Consider the following 21,961-nt stretch of genomic DNA (forward strand, 5'->3'; position numbering starts at 1 on the left):
AGAAAGAATGGAGAGAATCCAGTAGTGGCCTGTGTCGCGGTGTTATATGCGTAAGTAACAAACGGTAGAACTTGGTCCCAATTGGAATGGTCGGTGTTCACGTACATAGCCAGCATGTCACCGAGAGTGCGGTTAAAACGTTCTGTCAGTCCATTCGTCTGAGGGTGGTACGAGGTAGCGGTGCGGTGTATGATGCGGCATTCTTTCAGGAGAGCCTCAAGAGCGTCTGATAAGAAAACGCGTCCGCGGTCACTGAGCAGTTCGCGAGGGGCACCATGGCGAAGAACCAGGTTTTTCAGAATAAAGGCAGCCACGTCGCGTGCGGAAGCAGAGGGCAATGATGATGTCTCAGTGTAGCGGGTTAGATGATCCACTGCCACGATAATCCAGCGGTTGCCAGCTGAAGTTGTAGGAAGGGGACCGTATAGATCTATGCCGACACGATCAAACGGACGGGCAGGACAGGGCAACGGCTGCAACGAAGCAGAGGACTTGAGAGGAGTTTTTCGGCGTTGGCAAGACTGGCAGGAGCGGACAAAATGGCGGACAAAGCGGTACATTCCACGCCAGAAGAAGCGTAGACGCAAGCGCGTGTAGGTTTTCAACACTCCGCCGTGGGCGCACTGGGGATCAGTATGGAAAGCAGCACAAATTTCGGCGCGGAGATGACGGGGGATGACTAAAAGCCACTTCCTTCCGTCGTGAAGATAATTGCGGCGATAGAGCAGCCCGTCACGAATTGAAAAATGGTGAGCTTGGCGGGCAAGCGCCCGAGACAGACGACCTGGAGAGTGACTTGAAAGAAAGTCCAGAAGTGTAGATATCCACGGGTCGCGCCGCTGTTCCGTGGCCATGTCAATAGTGGCAAGCGAAGACAAATCGTAAGCGCAGATCTCATCAGGCAACGAAGAGGGAGGCAGCGGTGAGCGCGAAAGAGCGTCCGCGTCAGTATGCTTGAGGCCTGAGCGATATATGACACGAATGTCATACTCTTGGAGGCGAAGAGCCCAGCGAGCAAGGCGGCCGGACGGGTCCTTGAGGGACGCCAGCCAGCACAGAGCGTGATGATCAGTGACCACATAAAATGGTCGGCCATAGACATACGGACGGAATTTGCCGATGGCCCAAATAATGGCCAAGCATTCTCTTTCCGTAACAGAATAATTGGACTCTGCCTTGGTCAAGGTGCGGCTTGCGTACGCCACCACATAGTCTCGGATACCAGGTTTGCGTTGGGTGAGAACGGCGCCTATCCCAATACCGCTAGCGTCAGTGTGAATCTCAGTTGGCGCATTCGGGTCGAAGTGGCGGAGGATGGGAGGCGAAACCAAAAGACGGCGTAAAGTGTTGAAGGCGTCATCACAAGCAGGTGTCCATGCGGAGAGGTCGGAGCTACCGGAGAGGAGCTGGATGAGAGGAGCAATAATAGAGGCGAAATTTAAGATGAAGCGGCGAAAGTAGGAGCATAGGCCAATGAAACTTCGTAGCTGCTTCAGTGATTTTGGGCGTGGGAATTCGGCAACTGCACGAAGTTTGGTGGGATCGGGAAGAATGCCATCCTTAGAAACGACATGACCTAGAATTGTTAGTCGGCGAGCAGCAAAGCGGCACTTCTTCAGATTCAGTTGGAGGCCGGCGGTAGCGAGACAAGTGAGAACGTCCTTCAGTCGGAGCAGGTGGGATTGAAAATCGGTAGAAAAGACTACGATATCATCGAGATAGCAAAGACAGGTTCGCCACTTGAATCCACGAAGCACAGTGTCCATGAGGCGTTCAAATGTGGCCGGGGCGTTGCAAAGCCCAAAGGGCATGACATTGAATTCATATAATCCATCTGGTGTGATGAAGGCAGTTTTAGAGCGGTCAGCGTCAGCCATTGGCACCTGCCAGTAGCCAGATCGTAAATCCAACGAGGAGAAAAACTCGGCGCCCTGCAAGCAGTCTAGTGCGTCATCGATGCGTGGCAGAGGATAGACGTCCTTGCGCGTGATCTTGTTGAGCCGGCGATAGTCGACACAAAACCGGAAGGAGCCATCTTTCTTAGGTACCAACACAACTGGAGACGCCCAGGGACTGTGGGATGGCCGAATGACACCCCGACGGAGCATGTCATCCACATGATCAGCAATTACTTGGCGCTCCGAAGCCGACACGCGATAGGGGCGCTGGCGCAAAGGTGCAGTTTTACCGGTGTCGATGGTGTGCTCTACGACAGACGTGCGGCCCAAGTCAGTTTGAGGAAAGTCGAATGAAGAAGCGAAGTTCTGCAAGAGGGCGACAAGTTGATCACGTTGCGCAAGTGGAAGATCAGCATCAATAGCATGTTGGAAAACGTCGGAGGGCGTCGAAGCGGTCGCAACATCGCAAGAGGACAGACTAACGTCGAAGGAGGGGGTTGAGTCAGCAAGAGTGGTGATATGACTGGGATCAAGCTCTTCAAGACGTCCAATGCATTCGCCACGGAGCAGGACTGCTGGGCAAGAAAATGGGTTCGAGGCGTAAAGTGCACTCTTGCCGTCTTGAATTTCGAGAACAGCGAACGGAAAAAGGAGGCAGGGATGACGGGAGGTGGCTTCGGAAGGTGTAAAAATCGCAGTCAAAGGAGTTACCCACTCACAAGACAGTGGTACGAGGGCAGCAGAGAACGGAGGAATGTCGGTGTCATGGGCGACGAGAAGTTTTGCAGTGCGGGGAGGGGTATCACAGAAGGGGGCATCACAGAGGGGGGCGAAGGCAATTTGTGCACGAGCACAGTCAATAACGGCTTGATGAGTCGATAGAAAATCGTATCCGAGGATGATATCATGCGAGCAGTTCGGCAGAACAATAAACTCGATGGGGTACAAGACGTCTTGAATGAGCACACGGGCTGTGCAAGATGCGGAGGGGTGAATGTGCTGTGATGAGGCGGTGCGGAGCGAAAAGTCGGAAATCGGAGTGGTCACTTTGCGAATTCGACGGCAGAGCGCTTCACTGATGACGGAGACGGCTGCACCGGTATCGACGAGAGCGAGAACTGTGGCGCCTTCTACAGAAACTTTGATAACATTAGCGGGACGGCATGGAGGACTTGAGGAATTCGAAACAAGCGCAGTTCTTGCCCCCGGAACTGCGACTGTTAGTTTCCCTCAACGGTGCTGGTAGAACGTCGCAGCATTGGAGAAAGCGATCGGCGCCGAGGAGAATGTGATCGACGAGTGGTAAAGGTTTGGCGATCTTGTGGGACAAATTGAGAACCGGGCGGAATCATTTGCGAGCGTGAGTCGGTATCGTACGGGTAAAATCGAATGTCAGGCTGTGAAGGTTGGAGGCGCTGGCGACAAAGGCGCGCAACATGGCCCGGCCGACCGCAGGCATAGCAAATCGGAAGGTTGTCCGTAGTACGCCAAGGTTTCATAGGATGTGGGCGGAACCTTGAGGGTGGGGCTTGAAACGAAGGCTCAGCATGCGGCGGTGAACGGTAGGCAGGGACCTGCACATAGGAGCCAGACGTGGGCGAAGGTGGTGGCCTAGCCGTTACTTGGGCATACGTGAGAGGTGCCGTCACAGGCGGCACCACGGGGTTGGACGGCAAGGCATCGGCGACGTGTTCTTGCACGACACGGCGTATAGCAGGGGCCAAAGATGGAGCCAGTTCAGGAACGAGGCGGCCCGAGTCTTGAAAATGGGGAAGGAGTGAGATTTGACGTGCGACCTCTTCACGAATAAAATCTTTGATCTTTTGATTCAGCGGGCTCCCTTCAGAAGTTGGCGAACCACCCAGGGCTAATGCGGATACGCCTTCGTCGCACACACTGGAGCGGCGCCTAGAAGCGCGCCGCTTGCGGAGCTCGTCGTAGCTCTGGCAAAGCTTCACGAGTTCACTAACGCTGGTGGGATCTTTCGCTACCAGCATCTGGAAGGCGTCCTCAGAAATGCCCTCGAGGATGTAGCGGATTTTGTTTGCTTCCGGCATGGCCGGGTCGACTCGTTTGCAGAGATCAACGACGTCTTCTATGTAGCTGGTAAAGGTCTCATCAGCGCGCTGAACACGATAGTGTAAACGTTGTTCGGCACGAAGCTTACGCACTGCCGGGCGGCCGAACACTTCCGCGAAATTCTTTTTAAATGTCGACCAAGATGACAGGTCAGCCTCATGGTTGCGAAACCAGAGGTTCGCCACGTCCGTCAGATAGAATATGACGTTACTGAGCTTGTATGAGTCATCCCACTTGTTGTAGGTGCTTACTCTTTCATAGGACGACAGCCAGTCGTCGACATCTTGATCGGCCGTGCCGCTGAACAGGCAAGGGTCACGCTGGCGCACGACGCCAGCACACATGATAGTGGGTGGAACGGCCGGCAGCGTCGAAGTGTCTTGCATGGCGGTCGTAGAGGGTAGTGTACGGCTTCGCAGTTCCAGTTTGGGTGGGATCGTTTCCGGCACCTCCGCCAATTGTAATAGGGCGTTTATTGACGCTCAGATGGAGAGCTGTGAGGACAGGACCTTGCAACGGCGAGCCCAGCGTACTTCTTCTTCGTCGCACAACGCACAGGTGCATGTCGATGGCGATGACTATCACAGTACAATGTATACACTATGACACAATATACAGTAGTTCGCTTGAGGCCCAGAGTAACGAATGCAGCGAGCTGCCAAAATGCGGCCAGGAAGTTAGCTTGCTTAACTTCCTTCAGGTCACTTGCAGCTGCCTTGTTACTGTATACGTGTTAGTAAACTATAAACGTTGGCTGATATCTCATATGCAATGCTGCTTGGTAAAGCACTCACTTCATTTCAGTGTTTACATGTGTATATGCCATTTTTTGTTTTTACTGTCAGCAGTCTTGGAGACGCAGCCGCTCGTTTATTCTGGACAACTTTCGCATCCTTGGCTCCCTACATGTACAGTACATGTACCAAGGTATATATATGTGCATTATATTCAGTATTTTCATTTTATTTTTCAGTGCATGAGTATTGTTTCTGCTATGGATAGCAATTTGTTAAGTGACTGAAAAACATTTATAGCTACAATTAAAACATATGAGTGTCAATCTGTGAGGCCACATTGTTGCCATTGTCGTTGGTATTGTCTGGACATGCCACACCCTATACCCAATGAATTACCTGTATAGTCATTCCACCAAACTGAAATTGAATCTGGGTTGCAATACACACTTATACGCTACAATACCCCAGCACTCAACCCAACACTACGTCTCGTCTCGTAACTGCCACACTTGTTGGCTGCTTACTGCACCGAGCTACTCCAGCACTTACTGTTAGCACTACACACCCATATATTGTTTTTTATTTATTTATTTATTTCAAATACCCTAAGGGCCTTTGCCCCTTCATGGATCACTGCCTTGTCGTGGCGGAGGGGCTTGCGAAACTCGATGAAGTCGTGAGCTCTGCTGTGTAGGGCCACCCAAGATAGACAGGTCACGGCAGAGAGTTCTGACAAAATGTGATTCACTGGAGAAGGTAATGGCAACCCACTCCAGTATTTCCTGCCAAGAAAACCCTATGGCCAGTCACAATACCATTATCGATATGGCGCCGGAAAATGAGCCCCCCAGGTTGGAAGGCGTCCCACATGTTACTGGGGATGAACAAAGGGCGGTTCCTAGTAGCTCCAGGACGAATGAAGCGGCTGGGCTAAAGCCAAAAGGACGCTCAGTTGTGGATGTGTCGGGAAGCGACCGGAAAGTCCGATGTTGCAAGGAGATATATCACATAGCAACATGGAATGTAAGATCTATGACGCAAGGTAAACTGGATATCGTCAAGCGAGAAATGGACAGATTGAACATTGATATCTTGGGTATCAGCGAGCTCAAGTGGACCGGAATGGGAGAATTTAACTCCGGCGACCATTATGTCTTTTATTGTGGGGACGAATCCAAGAGAAGGAATGGGGTCGCTCTCATAGTAAACAGAAGAATGGGCAAAGCAGTGCTAGGGTACAACCCCAAAAACGACCGAATGATTTCACTTCGGATCCAAGGTCACCCTTTCAACATAACAGTTATCCAAGTCTATGCACCGACCACTGCTGCTGAAGAAGCTGACGTTGAGAGATTTTATGCGGACCTACAATGCCTTTTAGACCGCACCCCATCATCAGACGTCGTTTTTCTCATAGGAGACTGGAATGCTAAGGTCGGGAGTGAAGAAATATCCGGAATTACAGGCAAGTTCGGTCTTGGTGAGCCAAATGAAGCTGGGCAGAGGCTAGTAGAGTTCTGTCAAGAAAACAACCTGACCATAGCGAATACTCATTTTCAACAGCACAAGAGGCGCCTGTACACATGGATTTCACCGGACGGTCGGTACAGGAATCAGATCGATTATATTATTTGCCGGCAGAGATGGAGAAGCGCTATACAAGCAGTAAAAACAAGGCCTGGGGCCGATTGTGGCACCGATCATCAGCTTCTTGTTGCCAAAATTAAGCTTCGATTGAGGAAAACGCAGAAAACTAGAAGGCCTTTCAGGTATGATCTGGATCAGATTCCATTAGAATATGCTGTGGAAGTGAGCAATCGATTTCAAGAATTAGATCTAGAAGACAAAGAGCCCGAAGAGATGTGGACTGATGTTCGTGATATAATACAAGAAGTTGCTACTAAGGTAGTTCCAAAGCAAAAGAAATGCAAAAAAGCAAACTGGTTATCTGAAGAGGCTTTGCAAATAGCTGAGGAAAGGAGGATGGCAAAAGGTATGGGGGAAAGAGAAAGATACAAGGTTCTCAATGCGGATTTTCAGAAAATAGCAAGGAGAGATAAGAATGCCTTCTTGAACATACAGTGTCAAGCAGTTGAGGACAACAGCCAATTAAGGAACACAAGAGCTCTGTACAAGACAATCAAAGATATCAAAGGAAGCTTCTGTGCTAAGCTGGGCGTGATAAAGGACAAACGAGGCAAGGACCTCACTGAAGCCTCAGAGATAAAGAAGAGGTGGCAGGAATACACAGAAGAACTGTACAAGAAGGACCCGGATGTGCAAACCCAACATAGGACGGTTGTGATTACTGATCTCGAGCCGGGCATCCTGAAGAGTGAAGTTGAATGGGCCTTAGCCAGCCTTGCTAAGAACAAAGCTAGCGGAATTGATGGTATTCCAGCTGAGTTGCTTCAAAACCTCAACCACGACGCTGTTAACACACTGCATACATTATGTCAAAAGATTTGGACAACCCTGCAGTGGCCACAAGATTGGAGGAGGTCAGTTTACATCCCCATTCCAAAGAAAGGCAGTGCCAAAGATTGTTCCAACTACCGCACGATCGCGCTTATTTCGCATGCTAGCAAGGTGATGTTAAAAATCCTGCAAGGTAGGCTGCAGCAGTATGTGGATCGGGAGCTTCCGGACGTGCAAGCTGGGTTTCGCAAGGGCAGAGGAACTAGAGACCAAATTGCCAACCTTCGCTGGATCATGGAAAAAGCAAGAGAGTTCCAGAAACCAATTTACTTCTGCTTTATTGATTATGCGAAAGCGTTTGACTGCGTAGATCACAGCAGATTGTGGCAAGCTCTCCAAGAGATGGGAGTTCCAATTCACCTCATCTGTCTCCTCAGGAACCTTTATGAAGGGCAAGAGGCCACAGTCAGAACTGGGCATGGTCTTACTGATTGGTTTCCGATTGAGAAAGGGGTGAGGCAAGGCTGCATACTGTCGCCCTGCCTATTTAACCTATATGCAGAGTGCAGCATGAGGAAGGCCGGTCTGGACGAGTCTTCAGCTGGAGTGAAGATCGCTGGAAAACGCATCAACAACCTTAGATATGCGGATGATACCACTTTAATGGCAGAAAGTGAATTGGATCTCAAGAGACTTCTGATGCGCGTACAAGAAGAGAGTGAGAAATTTGGGCTTAAACTGAACATTAAAAAGACGAAGATCATGGCGTCTTGCCCTGTCAAGTCCTGGAGCATCAATGGACAAGAAGTGGAAGCTGTGACAGATTTTCTGTTCTTGGGCGCCAAGATTACCTCGGAAGGAGACTGCAGCCATGAAATTAGGAGACGCCTGCTTCTGGGAAAGAGAGCAATGGTTAGCCTTGACCGCCTAGTAAAGAGCAGAGACATTAGTCTGCCAACCAAGATCCGTATAACCCGTGCTATGGTCTTTCCAGTTGTGATGTATGGATGCGAGAGTTGGACTGTGAAAAAGGCTGACCGCCGAAGAATTGACGCGTTTGAATTGTGGTGCTGGCGAAGACTCTTAAGAGTTCCTTGGACTGCCAGAAGATCAAATCAGTCGATATTGTCGACCATAAACCCTGACTGCTCATTGGAGGGTCAAATTCTAAAGTTAAAGCTCAGCTACTTTGGTCATCTGATGAGAAGAGAGGAGTCGCTGGAGAAAGATTTGATGTTGGGAAAGGTTGAGGGTCGCCGGAGAAGGGGTAGGCAGCGAACGCGATGGTTAGATGGCATTCTCGAGGCATTGCAGATGAAGCTATGTGATGTTAAGAAGATAGTGAGAGACCGGAAAGCGTGGCGTGACATGGTCCATAGGGTCACGAAGAGTCGGACACGACTGAACGCCTGAACTGAAGGGCCTTTGCGGGCATTGCATAGGGGGGGGGGGATTAATCAAATAAACACAAATAATTTACATTACAAGCAAAGAAAAAGCTGTAAGCAGAAATAGGTGCACAAAAAACCACGAACAATTTATGTAGCGACATCTAGATGCTAGAATCTAAGAAAGAAGACATCTAGAATGAGAGCAGTTAGGGATAAGAGTAGATGGAGAATACCTCAGTAATCTGCGATTTGCTGATGACATTGCCTTGCTAAGTAACTCAGGGGATGAATTGCAAATAATGATGACCTAGACAGGAAAAGTAAAAAAGTAGGCTTGAAAATCAATATGCAAAAGACTAAGGTAATGTTTAATAGACTAGGGAAGGAAAAACAGTTTACGTTAAGTAGCGAAGCACTGGAAGTAGTAAGCGAATATTTATCTATTTAGGACAGGTAGTAACAGCAGATCCGGACCATGAAAGGGAAATAACAAGGAGAATAAGACTGGGATGGAGCACATTTGGCAAGTACTCCCAGATTATGACTAGCAGTTTATCGGTATCGCTCAAGAGGAAAGCATATACAACAGTTGCATCTGACCTGTACTTACCTATGCGACTGAAACGTGGAAGCTAACAAAGAGGGTTCTACTAAAGTTGGGGACAACGCAGAGGGCTATGGAAAGAAAAATGGTAGAGATAACGTTAAGAGATAGGAAGCGTGCAGAGTGGGTCAGAGAAGTAACTCAAGTCACTGACATTCTAATGGAAATCAAGAAGAAGAAATGGGCATGGGCAAGACATGTAGCGCGAGGAAAGGATAAGTGATGGTCGCTTAGGGCAACAAACTGGATTCCAAGGGGAGGAAAGCGTAGCAGGGGGCGGCAGAAAATTAGGTGGGTGGATGAGACTAAGAAGTTTGCAGGGGTCAAGTGGATGCAGCTCGCACAGGACCGGGTTAATTGGAGGAATATGGGAGAGGCCTTCGCCCTGCAGTGGGTATAGTCAGGCTGAGGATGATGATGATGATCTAGATGCTTAAATTAGCATTACCTCATGGTATAGACATCCGCTCACTGGTCCTTGTTGTCATCCATGGCTTGGGCTTGCAACCTCCGACTGCTTGCTCCTTCACACCCTCGTAGGATAGTCGTGCATGGCGTGTGAGTGCCGTACATATAAACCAGTATCCTTCAGTGCTCTAACCTCACCCAGTATTATTGAGCACTAGACTGGCTTCAGCATTTTGCGCTGCCCTAGCTTAAGCATCTGTTGCGAAATTAAATATTAGCAGCCACATTCTCCTGATGTTATTCTTGCTTTAAATGGACATCAGTATACAGAACAACAGAATGATGATGGGAAATCGTATTTCCACAGATACAACACAAATGGAGTTTTAGGCCTCAGGAAAGCTTTAAATAAATATTTAACTTGATCTCAAACAATTCAGGCCTGCCATAGTCAAGCCCCCATTTCGCTAAAAAAAGAAAAGCAAACAAACAGCAACTGCACGCTAAAATGCAAATGCATATGGATACATTGACGTCATTTGAGAGGCTACACATTTCACATTCATGCGACGCAATCGTGCGCAGCCACTGTCACTTCCTTGATACTGTCCAGACCTGTACCTGCTCATTGTGCCTTACGTTCCCTATTCCTGTGAACTGTTTCAAAGCTTTCTCCTTGTCAGCGGCTTGTGTCACCTTCTTCCCACGCTTACAGCCACTTTTGCCCTTGCATGCAACATGCTTGATTCCATGATCTTGAAAAGGCTATAACAAGTTCTGCATGCACATGGAAGCAAATTTGTAAATATGTTGTAAGGCACAATGCTTTGGTCTTATACTGCTACACTTGTCTGTTTATTTGTTTATCTGTTATGTCTAGGCAAGTTCTGTTATGTCTTTTTTTTTTTTTTTTGTCCTACTGTTATATGTGCTTGGTTTTTCCATAACCACTTCTCTTGATGTCATACGACTCGAGATGCTTGGGGCATTAAACCCCATAAACCAGTTACCAGCCAACCGTCTCTTGGCACTAACCTGATTTCTTTTATTCCAGTTTTTCAGTGGCAAGAAAGCATGCTGTCATCAATCTTTCCTTCCTCCATCCTTTTGATCGCTATGTGGTTATTTCTTTCCCTGTATCATATAAGGGGGACGCTCTCCCATGTATAGATAAATCAGCAACCGTGCGGTACCCGCTTATTGCAACATTCTTAACAAACCATATTCACTGCAGCTTAAATGTGGTGCTGTCATTATATCATAAGCAGAACAGGCCTCTCGGCACCCCTGCTCCTGACCTGAAGCTCCGGATTCTACACGGCCTACCCCGACGTGAAGCAACTTTGCTGTGCTGCCTGTGGGTTTGTGTAGCATTCACAAATTCTCATTCGTTTGTGATATTGATAATGATAAGTGGGAGGCTTAGCGTGCAACAGACAAGGACAGGAGAGGCACACAGGACGAGCGCTAACTTACAACTGAAAATTGGAAGGGAAAAAGTACGAACTCGAGGAAACAATTCATTCATCCATAGACTAGGAACCGATAAGTGCGTAAGTGAAACGTCGGTTGTTCTGTTGAAAAAGGAAGCATCGTTTTTAAATGCTGTGTAAGTTTTTGTATGCTTCCGGTATTTCGTCTCTATTCTGTTTTATCTGCCTTTGGGTGGCCCTAGATTATCTTGAATTATCTTCCCAGTCATGCAAATTCAGGGCTTTATAGAGCATGCGCACATATTGTTTCCTCGAGTTCGTACTTTTTCCCTTCCAATTTTCAGTTGTAAGTTAGCGCTCGTCCTGTGTGCCTCTCCTGTCCTTGTCTGTTCCGCGCTAAGCCTCCCACTTATCATGTATTACCAACTAGCCCAGAACTCTACTTTGCTCTCGTTTGTGATAGGTATGGCTAATAGCCCTGCATGTGCAACCTGTGGGTCTGACGAGACTATAAGCCACATTCTTTGCGAGTGGACCACATACAATGCGGAAAGACAGTTTCTCTGCCCTGCACTAGAGTGTCTATATGGACACCCGCTGACAGAAATCAAGAATATATGCCATTGGCTACGGCGATCGTCTGCGGTGAAGACCTCCCAGGCACTGCTCTGCTTCATGAAAACCACGGGCCGGATCGGTAGACTGTGATTTTGCTGTGATGCGACGTGATATGGCTGTGATGTGACAGTGCTGACTTCATATTTCTGTAACTTTCTTTTACACATCACTTTTATATCCACTTACCCCCTTCCCCCAGTGCAGAGTAGCAAACCGGTTTCTTCTTCGGTTAACCTCCCTGCCTTTCCTCCTCTTCCAACACCCCTGCCTATAGTTACACTCAGAACTTGCCTGTGCAATGAACCTAAACCTGAAGTTGCAAACCAAGATGAGGTGAAAAGCAACATAAAGTACTGCAGTTCATGTTCAAGACTTTTATAGAGACTCCAATTATAGTTTGAGTCAACGGCAAGTATCCGAAGGCTTTTTGCTATGCAGCACGCACAGTGTGGATGTTCTTGATTGCATACAGCTCCCAAATTTATTAAACTGTCAGCACATAGAAACGAAAGAATGCGTCATTTCAAGCATTTAGTCGAGTATCGAGCACACTGGTGATATGTTCATGTTCTCCTTCTTTCCCCTGGCGGTCCGTGAATGGAATGGCTTAGCCGATGAAGTGGTTAATTGCTCATCACTAGATGGGTTCAGTTCACGGCTGGCAATTGTTCCTTGAGTACCCTATATATGTGTAGCCTGACCTCTGTACAAATATAGTGAAACATGTCTTCAGCGTGATTGTATTGTATCATATCCTTCTTTTCCATTTCTTGTTCCACACTGCCATATAGAATTATATATTGTTACGATGAAATAGCAAAGGGGTGTTTATTTACAGTGATATGGCAGTGGGATAAGGTGAAGCCTACTAGCCCCAGGCACCAACGCTTCGTCTTCTTCTGCCTCACCATCACCATCCCTCATCGTCGTCATTAGCGTGACATTTCCCCCCTACTCAGACGAAGCCCTCTGGGCGTGTTCGTGAGTCGTGCGAGGCTGACACGGCTTCAAGCGGGCAACATGACACAGTTCGGTTTTGGCAGACCGGCGACCCGATGCTGTCAGGCGGGCTATCCCATAAGTTAAATCACTAAGGCGTTTGATAACCACATATGGGCCGTCATAATGGGCCAAGAGTTTTTGATGTAGGCCACGGCGCCGAATTGGACGCCATAGCCAGACTAAATCACCTACAGAGTACGTGACCCGCCGGTGACTGGAATCGTATCGCACTTTGGAACGTTCTTGTGAAGCACCAGACCGTAATCGGGCGATTCTCCGAGCTTCTTCGGCGAGACAGAGGGTCTCAGCCAGGCAGGGGTCTTCACGGCTTGTGAAGGGCAGGATAGTATCCAGAGAGTAGCGTGGCGGTCTGGCGTAAAGCAGAAAAAATGGACTGTATCCAGTCGTCTCATGCGTGGCGGTATTAAACGCATACGTGATGAAGGGCAGTATGGTGTCCCAGTTCTTATGCCCTGCGTCCACATACATGGCTAGCATGTTGATAAGTGTTCTGTTGACGCGCTCAGTCAAGCCATTTGTCTGGGGATGGTATGGCGTCGAGTGTCGGAAAGTTACGGCGCATAAACGCATGAGCTCTTCAACAACATCAGCAGTGAATTGTCGGCCCCGGTCAGTGATGACAATTCGTGGCGGCCCGTGTCGTAAGATGACTGAGTGCAGCAAGAAAAGCGACACCTGATGCGCCGTAGCAGATGGAAGAGCGGCGATTTCACAGTAACGTGTGAGATAGTCCACGCAGATTACAATCCAGCGATTTCCATCCACGGACTTCGGAAACGGACCTACGAGGTCAATGCCTACTTGATCAAACGGTGCTGTCGGGGTCTTCACAGGGTGCAGCAAGCCAGACGGAGTTGCAGTTGGACGTTTGTGGCGTTGACATTGCTTGCAACTGGCAACGTATTGTTCAACCGTCGAGCGCATTCTGGGCCAGTAAAATCTTTCTTGAGCACGGTGGAGTGTTCTAACTGATCCCAAATGCCCTGAAGTTGGATTATCATGCATAACACGCAATACGTCCGTGCACAACGTCTTGGGAACTACGAGTAGGTATCGCTGGCCGACAGGCGAATAACTCTTTTTCCATAGGAGGCCATCATGCACACAAAAACGGCTTGTAGGTACGTTGGCTTGGGCAAAGAGAGGCTGCAGACTGGTATCATTTTGCTGTTCCGTTTTGAAAACATTCGTGTCGGGGAACGCTGGCTCGAGGGTCAATATATAATTGTCGAAATCGTCGCTTTCAGGTCCAGTCGTGGCCATTGGCATCCTAGAAAGACAATCTGCGTCTGCATGACGCCTCCCGCTTTTGTAAACCACGGCAAAGTCATATTCCTGTAACCGGAGGGCCCAGCGTGCGAGGCGACCACATGGGTCTCGAAGGTTCCGCAACCAACAGAGTGAATGATGGTCAGTTACGATAGTAAACGAACGTCCGTACAAATATGAACGGAAACGCTGCACAGCGAAAACTACAGCTAGGCATTCCTGTTCGGTGACTGTGTAGTTTCGCTCCGGCTTGCTCAGGGTACGACTTGCGTACGCGATAACATGCTCTCGTTCATTGTGCCGTTGGACAAGGACTGCACCAAGACCGATTCCACTAGCGTCCGTGTGTACTTCTGTCATTGCAGTAGGATCGAAGTGACGTAAGATGGGTTTCGATATTAAAAGAAACTTCAGTTGACGGAATGACGCGTCGCAGTCTGGTGTCCAGTTAAAAGTAGAGTTTTTGTGGAGAAGGCACGTCAATGGGTAAGCAACGTCAGCAAAGCGATGTATAAAGCGTCTAAAATACGAGCACAACCCTAGAAAACTGCGCAACTCCTTCACTGTCTGCGGGGGTTTAAAAGACTCAACAGCGGCAGTTTTCTGGGGATCCGGCATTACACCATCACCATTGACAAGGTGTCCTAGCACCAGCGCTTGGCGCTCTCCAAAGCGGCACTTTTTGGAGTTCAGAATTAGGGCGGCGTTGTGCAGGCAATTCAAGACACGTACTAGACGGTCATTGTGTTCTTGGAAGGATTTCCCAAATATCACGACATCGTCCAGATAGCAAAGACAAATGTCCCATTTTAAGCCGCGCAAAACTGTGTCCATAAAGCGTTCGTATGTAGCTGGCGCATTACACAGCCCGAATGGCATAACATTAAACTCATAAAGGCCATCTGGCGTTACGAAGGCTGTTTTTTTCTTATCTGCAGGGTCCATTGGAATTTGCCAGTAGCCAGATCTGAGATCAAGACAAGAAAAATAGGACGCACCAGAGAGGCAGTCGAGGGCATCGTCTATGCGAGGAAGAGGATAGACGTCCTTTTTCGTAACAGAATTTAAACGCCGATAATCGACGCAGAATCGCCACGAACCGTCTTTCTTGCGTACAAGAATAACAGGGGCAGCCCAGGGGCTAGATGACTCCTGTATCACCTTTTTCTGTAGCATGTCCTCCACTTGCTCATGAATGACTTTGCGCTCAGATGGGGACACGCGATATGGCTTTTGACGAATGGGACGAGCCGAACCAGTGTCGATGCTATGATGGGTCCGATGTGCAGGGCGAGAGGTTGGTCCATCTGTTTCAGAAAAGTCAAACATAGGCGAAAAAGGTAGAAGAATATCCACAAGAGTACGGCGTTGAGGTGAGCTGAGATCGGCGCTGATCATGCGGGAGATTGAAGTTTCATCAGCAGGCAAAGGTACGATGGCACTCGTAGCATCTGTGACCAAAGCAACGACGTGGGGCGCATCGGGTCCACAAGAGGCAAGCTTCAATCCCGTTGGTAAAACTGCGGGCTCGGACGATGGGTTGATGGTCCATAACGAGGCACTACCATGATGCACGGATATCATACAGTGAGGGATAATTACATTTTTCTTCAGGCATGCTGAGTGAACTGGGTGCACCATGGCCTGGAATGAAACCTTCTCAAGAAGTGGAACGGACACGGGGACGAACATGGCAGACAAGGGTGGAACTACTGTGTCTTCGGTAATACTAAAAACTGTTTCTTCATCACGGCCACTTTCATAAAGTGTCGGCAGATGCGAGCCATCAAAATGAACCTCTTGACTTCGGCAGTCCACGGTAGCGCCACAAAACTTCAAGAAGTCCATTCCTAAAATGATGTCATGCGTAGAGTGGGGTAAGACTACTTTACGAATTTATATTGTCATTAGCGTGACAATATAAATTAGACAAGTGTGGATTGCCAGTATTCCTGTCATTTGCTGTTTCTATATTATGCCCCAAACCTGCAACAGCCTCCAAAAAGAGGCTAGCAGTATGTATGAAATAAAATAAACCAGTTTAGAAAGCTTGTGCCTTTCCTTGCTTTTTGGACGGAATACAAGTTCTCGGGCCATACAGGATCTGCAACTGCTATGGAGGGTCGCACGGACAAGCTAGGCGCTGCCCGATCAGTTTCATTGTCAGCATATTTTATGTATATACTGAGGGATACCCCCCCCCCCCCCCCCCCCAATTTTTTTTTTTCTCACTGTGGCTAAGGCCAGACAGGAAAGGAAAGAGGACAGGCCACTAAGGGATAAATTTAAGAGAATGTGTAAGGTCACTAGGGGTGAGTTGGCTCATTTTCCAAGGCTAGGGAACAGTGGCCTATCTTACCGGCGCCGTCTGCTGCGACCCGGTTGCAGCAACGAAATGCTTCCTGCAACCGGGTTGCAGGAGCAAAATCAGGCCGCGGAAAGTCAGACCTGAACTTGCAGAGAGCCGGCTCCGTGAACTGCGCATGCGCGCCCAGAACCAAAGTGGAAAGGAGGATGCGTTAATTCTCTCGACGGATGTGAAGACAAATAACTTTTAGTATTTGCTTATTTCTGGAAATAAGCCTCAAACTCAGATGCCAATTACCCCGTTTCACAGCGCCCGAGCCACCCGAACAAAAGCTGGCGCGCTTTTCGGGCAACGGGTGCTCGCGCCTTGCGAGCCCTAGGTCGCTTTTCATGCGTCGGCTTGTTGTAGTTTGCGGGGCATCATCCCGATAGATGCAAATTCGGTGAAAATCTGATTCAGTTCGTGGATTGTTGCCCTAAATTCAACAGCGCAGCCTTCGGTCCTGTCCCTGGCCTGTCTGCAGCCTCCGACTACGGTGAGTCGTACGCGAATGATGGTGTTTCGTACATGCCCGCGAGCTCTAGGTAAAGCACTTGTCGGCGTTCTGCTACCGTCTTGCAGCTTTTTTAACGAGTTTTTACACGGCAGTGCAGCTATGCGGTAGTCACAATTACTGACGCGGCGTAATCACGCGACAGTCTCCGGGCGGAGGCATGTGGAGACTGCATAATGGCGTCGATCCAGTTTCTTCGCGCTTGAAACAACCGTTGCATACCTGCTGCTGTGCACCGATCGGTCGCCGGTTGCTGTTGTCTTCGGGGTGCACTGGGGTATTGGGACGTACGCGGCGACTTACAGATGATGTGAAACTATTTGTGAGTCGACAGTCACGGAAGTTTGTAATTTGCCCTTTTTTTTTTTTTTTTTTTTTTTTTTTTTTTTTTTTTTAAGATTCTTCGTTTGTGGCCTAGTTTGTTTGGGCAGTAGCAGGCATTTTGGTGTGCGCCAGCGTGAACGCGCTGGTTTATGATCAGGAGGTTTTATTGCCTTCCTCGCAGCTTCAGCATAGTGGCTGGGCCCATAAAAACGTTCGTGCTTCTGTCAAAAAACTCGAAAGGTATTCATCCATGCGGCCCATACGTGGTGCTGCAGTGCAAGCGGTCAGCTTCTTTGCAGTGTCGACGAAGTGCTAAAGAAGGGGAGTTACTGGCCAGCTGAGAGACAGTATAAATGTAAACTGGCCCAGTGCGAAATGAGCCCCAGAGTGAAATGAGCCTACTGCTCAGCACGAAATGGTTACAAGATACGGGCGTATACCCGCACGAATTTATTGTGCTTATATGCTCACACGTTCCACTGTCGAGTACTCACATCGGTGCATGCAGCAATGAGGGTGACTTGGGCTATCATAGGTTCTTGCCCATGAGAGTATCTGCCCTTTTACTACCAAAATAACTGCATTGGTAGAACTCGCTGAGCTTATTTATATAGATTTAACACTTCGAATGCATGTCGCTACCGCCGAGTTCCCTAATATATATCTCTTGCCTGCTCCAGCAGTGTCATCACTTTGATAAAACTGGGAATGATAGCAGAAATAATGCCCCCATAAATAGTGGGCAGTGCTTCGCTTCAAGCTGCTGTCAAGGCCATTGACAGCTTATTTGAAAACAAAGCAATAATTAACCTGAGGTGGTATGTTTTGTTGAGGAGAGTGAGGCACCGTTGCATCTACTACCTCATAATCCTGTCAAAGAGCTTGTAAGTTGCTGCTATAAGCACTCTTCATTACAATTCCATACAAGCCGCAGCATATTCCGCACTTACTGCACTCATGATTTAACTTAGTCTCTTTGTTGCTATTTCAGTGTTTTGCAAGTGTGCTAAATATTTGTATTTGTGCTAGCATTGACTGCCAGTCTCGTTGCTGCCTTTTTCCTTCTGTGGCAGGCACTCTCACTTGCTTTACTCGAATCAAATTCTACTGTGAGTGAGTTTGCTGAATTTATGCAAACTAAATGTAATTGCAGTATTGCTCTCATTTATTTACATTTGCAGAGGCAAGGAATACTCGGGGCCGACGTACGAGTTTCTTCCACCAGTTGGATTCCTCTGCTACCTCGGTAGTGCAGTGCACTGTAACTGGTGTGACCAAATGGATACTCTCACTCCTACTGGTTTAGAGCGTGCTCCTAGTTAAGTTTAAAATACCTTGCTTGCAATGTATTTAATCTTGTTGTGGAATATTGTCAGCCTTGCATTTGCTGATGTGTTATTTGGAAAGCATTCAGAGTGATTTTGGACGCATGATTTGCCGTGGCGGGAGGTGGAGAAGCACAAATGTGTGACTGCAATTTTTTGCCTCTCTAGTTTTCAGCCTTTAGAATTAAAGCAACAGATTGATATGTGAACAGGCCTGGCATGGATTAAAGAGTTTGTCATATACAACAACACTTGACCCTTGCGGGGATAACACAGCTGTGGTTATCTCAGCAAAAGTTCTCTGTATGTGATGGTGTCCGAAACATGGCATTGTCTTAAGTAACTTGGCATGGTATCGGCCACTTCTTGCACTCTCTTGACAGCATCTATTGTAATGTGTGCTAGGCGACATGCCTTCGGATCTGTTGTATGTCTGCAGCAGTTGCTTTGATGTATCAAGATGGGGTGGTTGTTGCGAGTTGGAAATTCCTATTCTCCCGACTACACCAATAAAATGCAGTGAAGCCAAATACCAGGAACCAATGTGTTATGTGGTTCATTGTGAAGGCTTGTCATTCTCGTAACTTTGCCAAATTGCTAGAAACATTATTTTTAAGCCCGGTCTTTTGCTCATAGCACAACTCATTTCGTGCATTTGTAAACTTTTTGTGGTTTATAGTTGGCACATTTTGCAGAGGGTGACAAAATTTGAGCTGGTGTGCCACGAAGGTTAAATATCTGCTTATTGAACTCTTCTCGGGAAGCTACATGCAAATCCTGCCTAATGTAGCTGTGAGGGCTTCGCACTTGATTGATGTACCGGCGCTTTACTTGTGGCAGCTGGTCTACATTGTACAGGACTGCCACTTTGAGGAGCACCAGCACTGCTATGAAAGCAGATTCACAGCATTGTTCCTAGTGGAAGCAAACCACTGCAGATGTTGCCCTCATTCCAATGCAGCTTCAGCCAGTGAAGTTTCATAATGCCCGTGTTGGACGAACAAGAGGCCTATGAACTTGAGCATTTCACATTCCTTCCAAACATCCATCAAAACAAGCAACCTGTTGGGTTTCCCCAAAATCCCTGTACAATCATATTTATTTTTATTTTTTACAAATAGTTTGTATCATAAGCTGGAGAGCCTTCACTCAAGTATACACTAGGTTCCTATCTACGTGAAAACTACACACTTGTGTGCCAGTATCCGCAGATTGTTGCTAACGATTGTGGACACCCTCCTAAACAGAGATAAAACTGAGAGCATGCAGCGATCATGTGTACATACTCAAAAGCAAGTGGGTACGGAAACTGTGTGCACCTTTGGCCACTGTAATTGTAGTACCTGAATCGCTAAACGCTGGAATCAGAGCTTCTTCTGACTCTTCTAGCTTCTTTGCTGCTAGAGCGATAAAAAAATTCTGTAGCTGAAGTTGCTGAATCACACAATTTCAGTGCTTTTTTTGTTGTGCGGCTTGACATGAACATTTCTCCATCTAAGCTGCCACCATTCTTCAGATAAAGATCGCTTGTGTGTCACTACTTGGTGTGATATATGTCAGGGATACACATAAGCTCTGCGTTTAAGCGTATGACTCAACATTGTTAACAGCTATAGTTGGCAGCTGCACTTGGGAGTCTTCTGCATATTGATTTTCAAGCTTACCTTTCTACTTTTCCTGTCTAGGTCATCATTATTTGCAGTTCATCCCAGAGTTGCTTAGCAAGGCAATGTCATCAGCAAATCGCAGATTACTGAGGTATTCTCCATCTAGCCTTATCCCTAACTGCTCCCATTCCAAGTCTCCGAATACTTCCTCTAAACAAGCTGTGAATAGTACTGGGGAGATTGTGTCTCCTTGCCTAACACCTTTCTTTATGGGAATTTTGTTACTTTCTTTATGCAGAACTATGGTTGCTGTGCAGCCACTATATATATCTTCCAGCACTTTCACGTACGGCTCGTCTACCCCCTGATTTCGCAATGCCTGCATCACCGCCGAGGTTTCAACTGAGTCAAATGCTTTTTCGTAATCGATGAATGCTATGTATAAGGGCTGGTTATATTCCGCGCATTTTTCTATCACCTGATTGATGGTATGGATATGATCGATAGTAGAGTACCGTTTCCGAAACCCTGCTTGATCCTCTGCTTGATTGCAGTCTAAGGTTGCCCTGATTCTATTAGCGATTACCTTAGTAAACACCTTATACGTAACAGACAGAAAGCTGATTGGTCTGTAATTTTTAAGGTCCTTCCCCTTTCTTATGAATGAGGATAATGTTTGCATTCTTCCATGGTTCCGGTACCGTCGATGACACCAGGCACTGCGTATAGGCACCATGCAGAAACCCAGGGGGCAGCACTAGCGGCGAACAGGCAGCGCCACGAGTGAGCGCCGGAACAGTTTGATAGGGAGACGCGCAGCCGGCGCGACCGCCTGGGCAGCGCACTTGGAAAAGGCGGCCTGCGCAGCGAAATGGTAGCAGTTTCAGCCAGCTCAAGTTACGTAGCGAAGCACAAACAATGCGAGAGCCACAAGACGCAGAGACAGGGACGAGCCCTGGCCGCCCGCTGGGCGTTTATTTCTAAGCTGGAAACACGCGAAACGGAAGACGACAGGAGAAGCGCGCGCAGTTGGAAAAGGCCGAGCAAAAAACTGATGAGGTGGGAGGGTGGGGGGCGTAAAAAACACGGTAAAAATGTAGAAAAATACAAAAAACATTTGTGGCGAACGCCCCTCCTCCCAAGTGTGGTACAGCTTCACAAAGGCCAGCTCGAACGCCTCAAGCTGAGAAAAAAAAAAAAAAAGCTGCGGGGAATCGAGCGGCCGAGAAGGATGAACAAGTGTGGGAGAAGAAATGAGAATGAATGAAGCTGTAGTCGAAGAAGAGAAAAAAGCCTAAAAAAAAAAGCGACAAGCCTGAAAACTCGAGAAAGCGATTACCGGGGTCTGAAAATGCCGCAGGCACTTATATTATGCAGACGGATTTTGAAGAGCTTTAGCTGTTTTCTGGTGAGGCGGTTGCCACTTTTCTCGACGATAAAGGAAAGGATGGCAGATGGCACGCGGTCGCTGATACAGCGACACAACTATGAGGATGAAAACTCCCTTACAGCACTGCACAAGCGATCTACAGTTTCTAATACACATGCATGTCTTCCTTTCTGTCACATGTCAGGCTTGTAGCATGCTTAATTTTCTTTTTCGTTGAAAGAATGTCCTGCCTCATCCTGACTTGAATGCTAGTTTTCTTTCGTTTTTTTTTTTTTTAACGATCCTTAATGCTTCTTTAACGGTACTTTCAAGTTCTCTGCCACAAAATTAAGTTTTGACAGGGGAAGGTAACAGGTGGCAGCCAGCCGTTTGGAGCAGGATGGCATGTAATGAATGCGAGATCTGGTTGGTTTGTGGGGTTTAACGTCCCAAAGCGACTCAGACTATGAGAGACGCCGTAGTGGAGGACTCCGGAAATTTCGACCACCTGGGTTTCTTTAACGTGCACTGAATGCGAGATCTGTTCAGAGCGTCCACGAATAAGTAAAAAAAAAAAACATAATTTCTTTTACTTAT

At 47.8% G+C, this 21,961-nt stretch overlaps 1 long non-coding RNA gene across 3 annotated transcripts in view; it reads left to right on the plus strand.

Annotated features, from left to right (window-relative positions):
- LOC146194200 (uncharacterized) overlaps positions 1–18,637 on the plus strand; it is a 290,048-nt gene extending 271,411 nt beyond the window's left edge. For 2 of the 3 annotated variants that reach the window (XR_014705830.1, XR_014705829.1), the window contains exon 3: positions 18,245–18,637. This is a non-coding gene — a long non-coding RNA (uncharacterized LOC146194200). Of the gene's footprint in view, positions 1–16,205; positions 16,722–18,244 lie in introns of those variants that run through there. The other variant, XR_014705831.1, reaches the window with a different exon arrangement.
- The last annotated feature ends 3,324 nt before the right edge of the window (positions 18,638–21,961 follow it).

The sequence above is a fragment of the Amblyomma maculatum genome, chromosome 3 (assembly GCF_055883805.1).
Source record: "Amblyomma maculatum isolate TAMU_Amacu chromosome 3, ASM5588380v1, whole genome shotgun sequence".
In the NCBI taxonomy this organism is placed as follows: Eukaryota; Metazoa; Arthropoda; class Arachnida; order Ixodida; family Ixodidae; genus Amblyomma; species Amblyomma maculatum.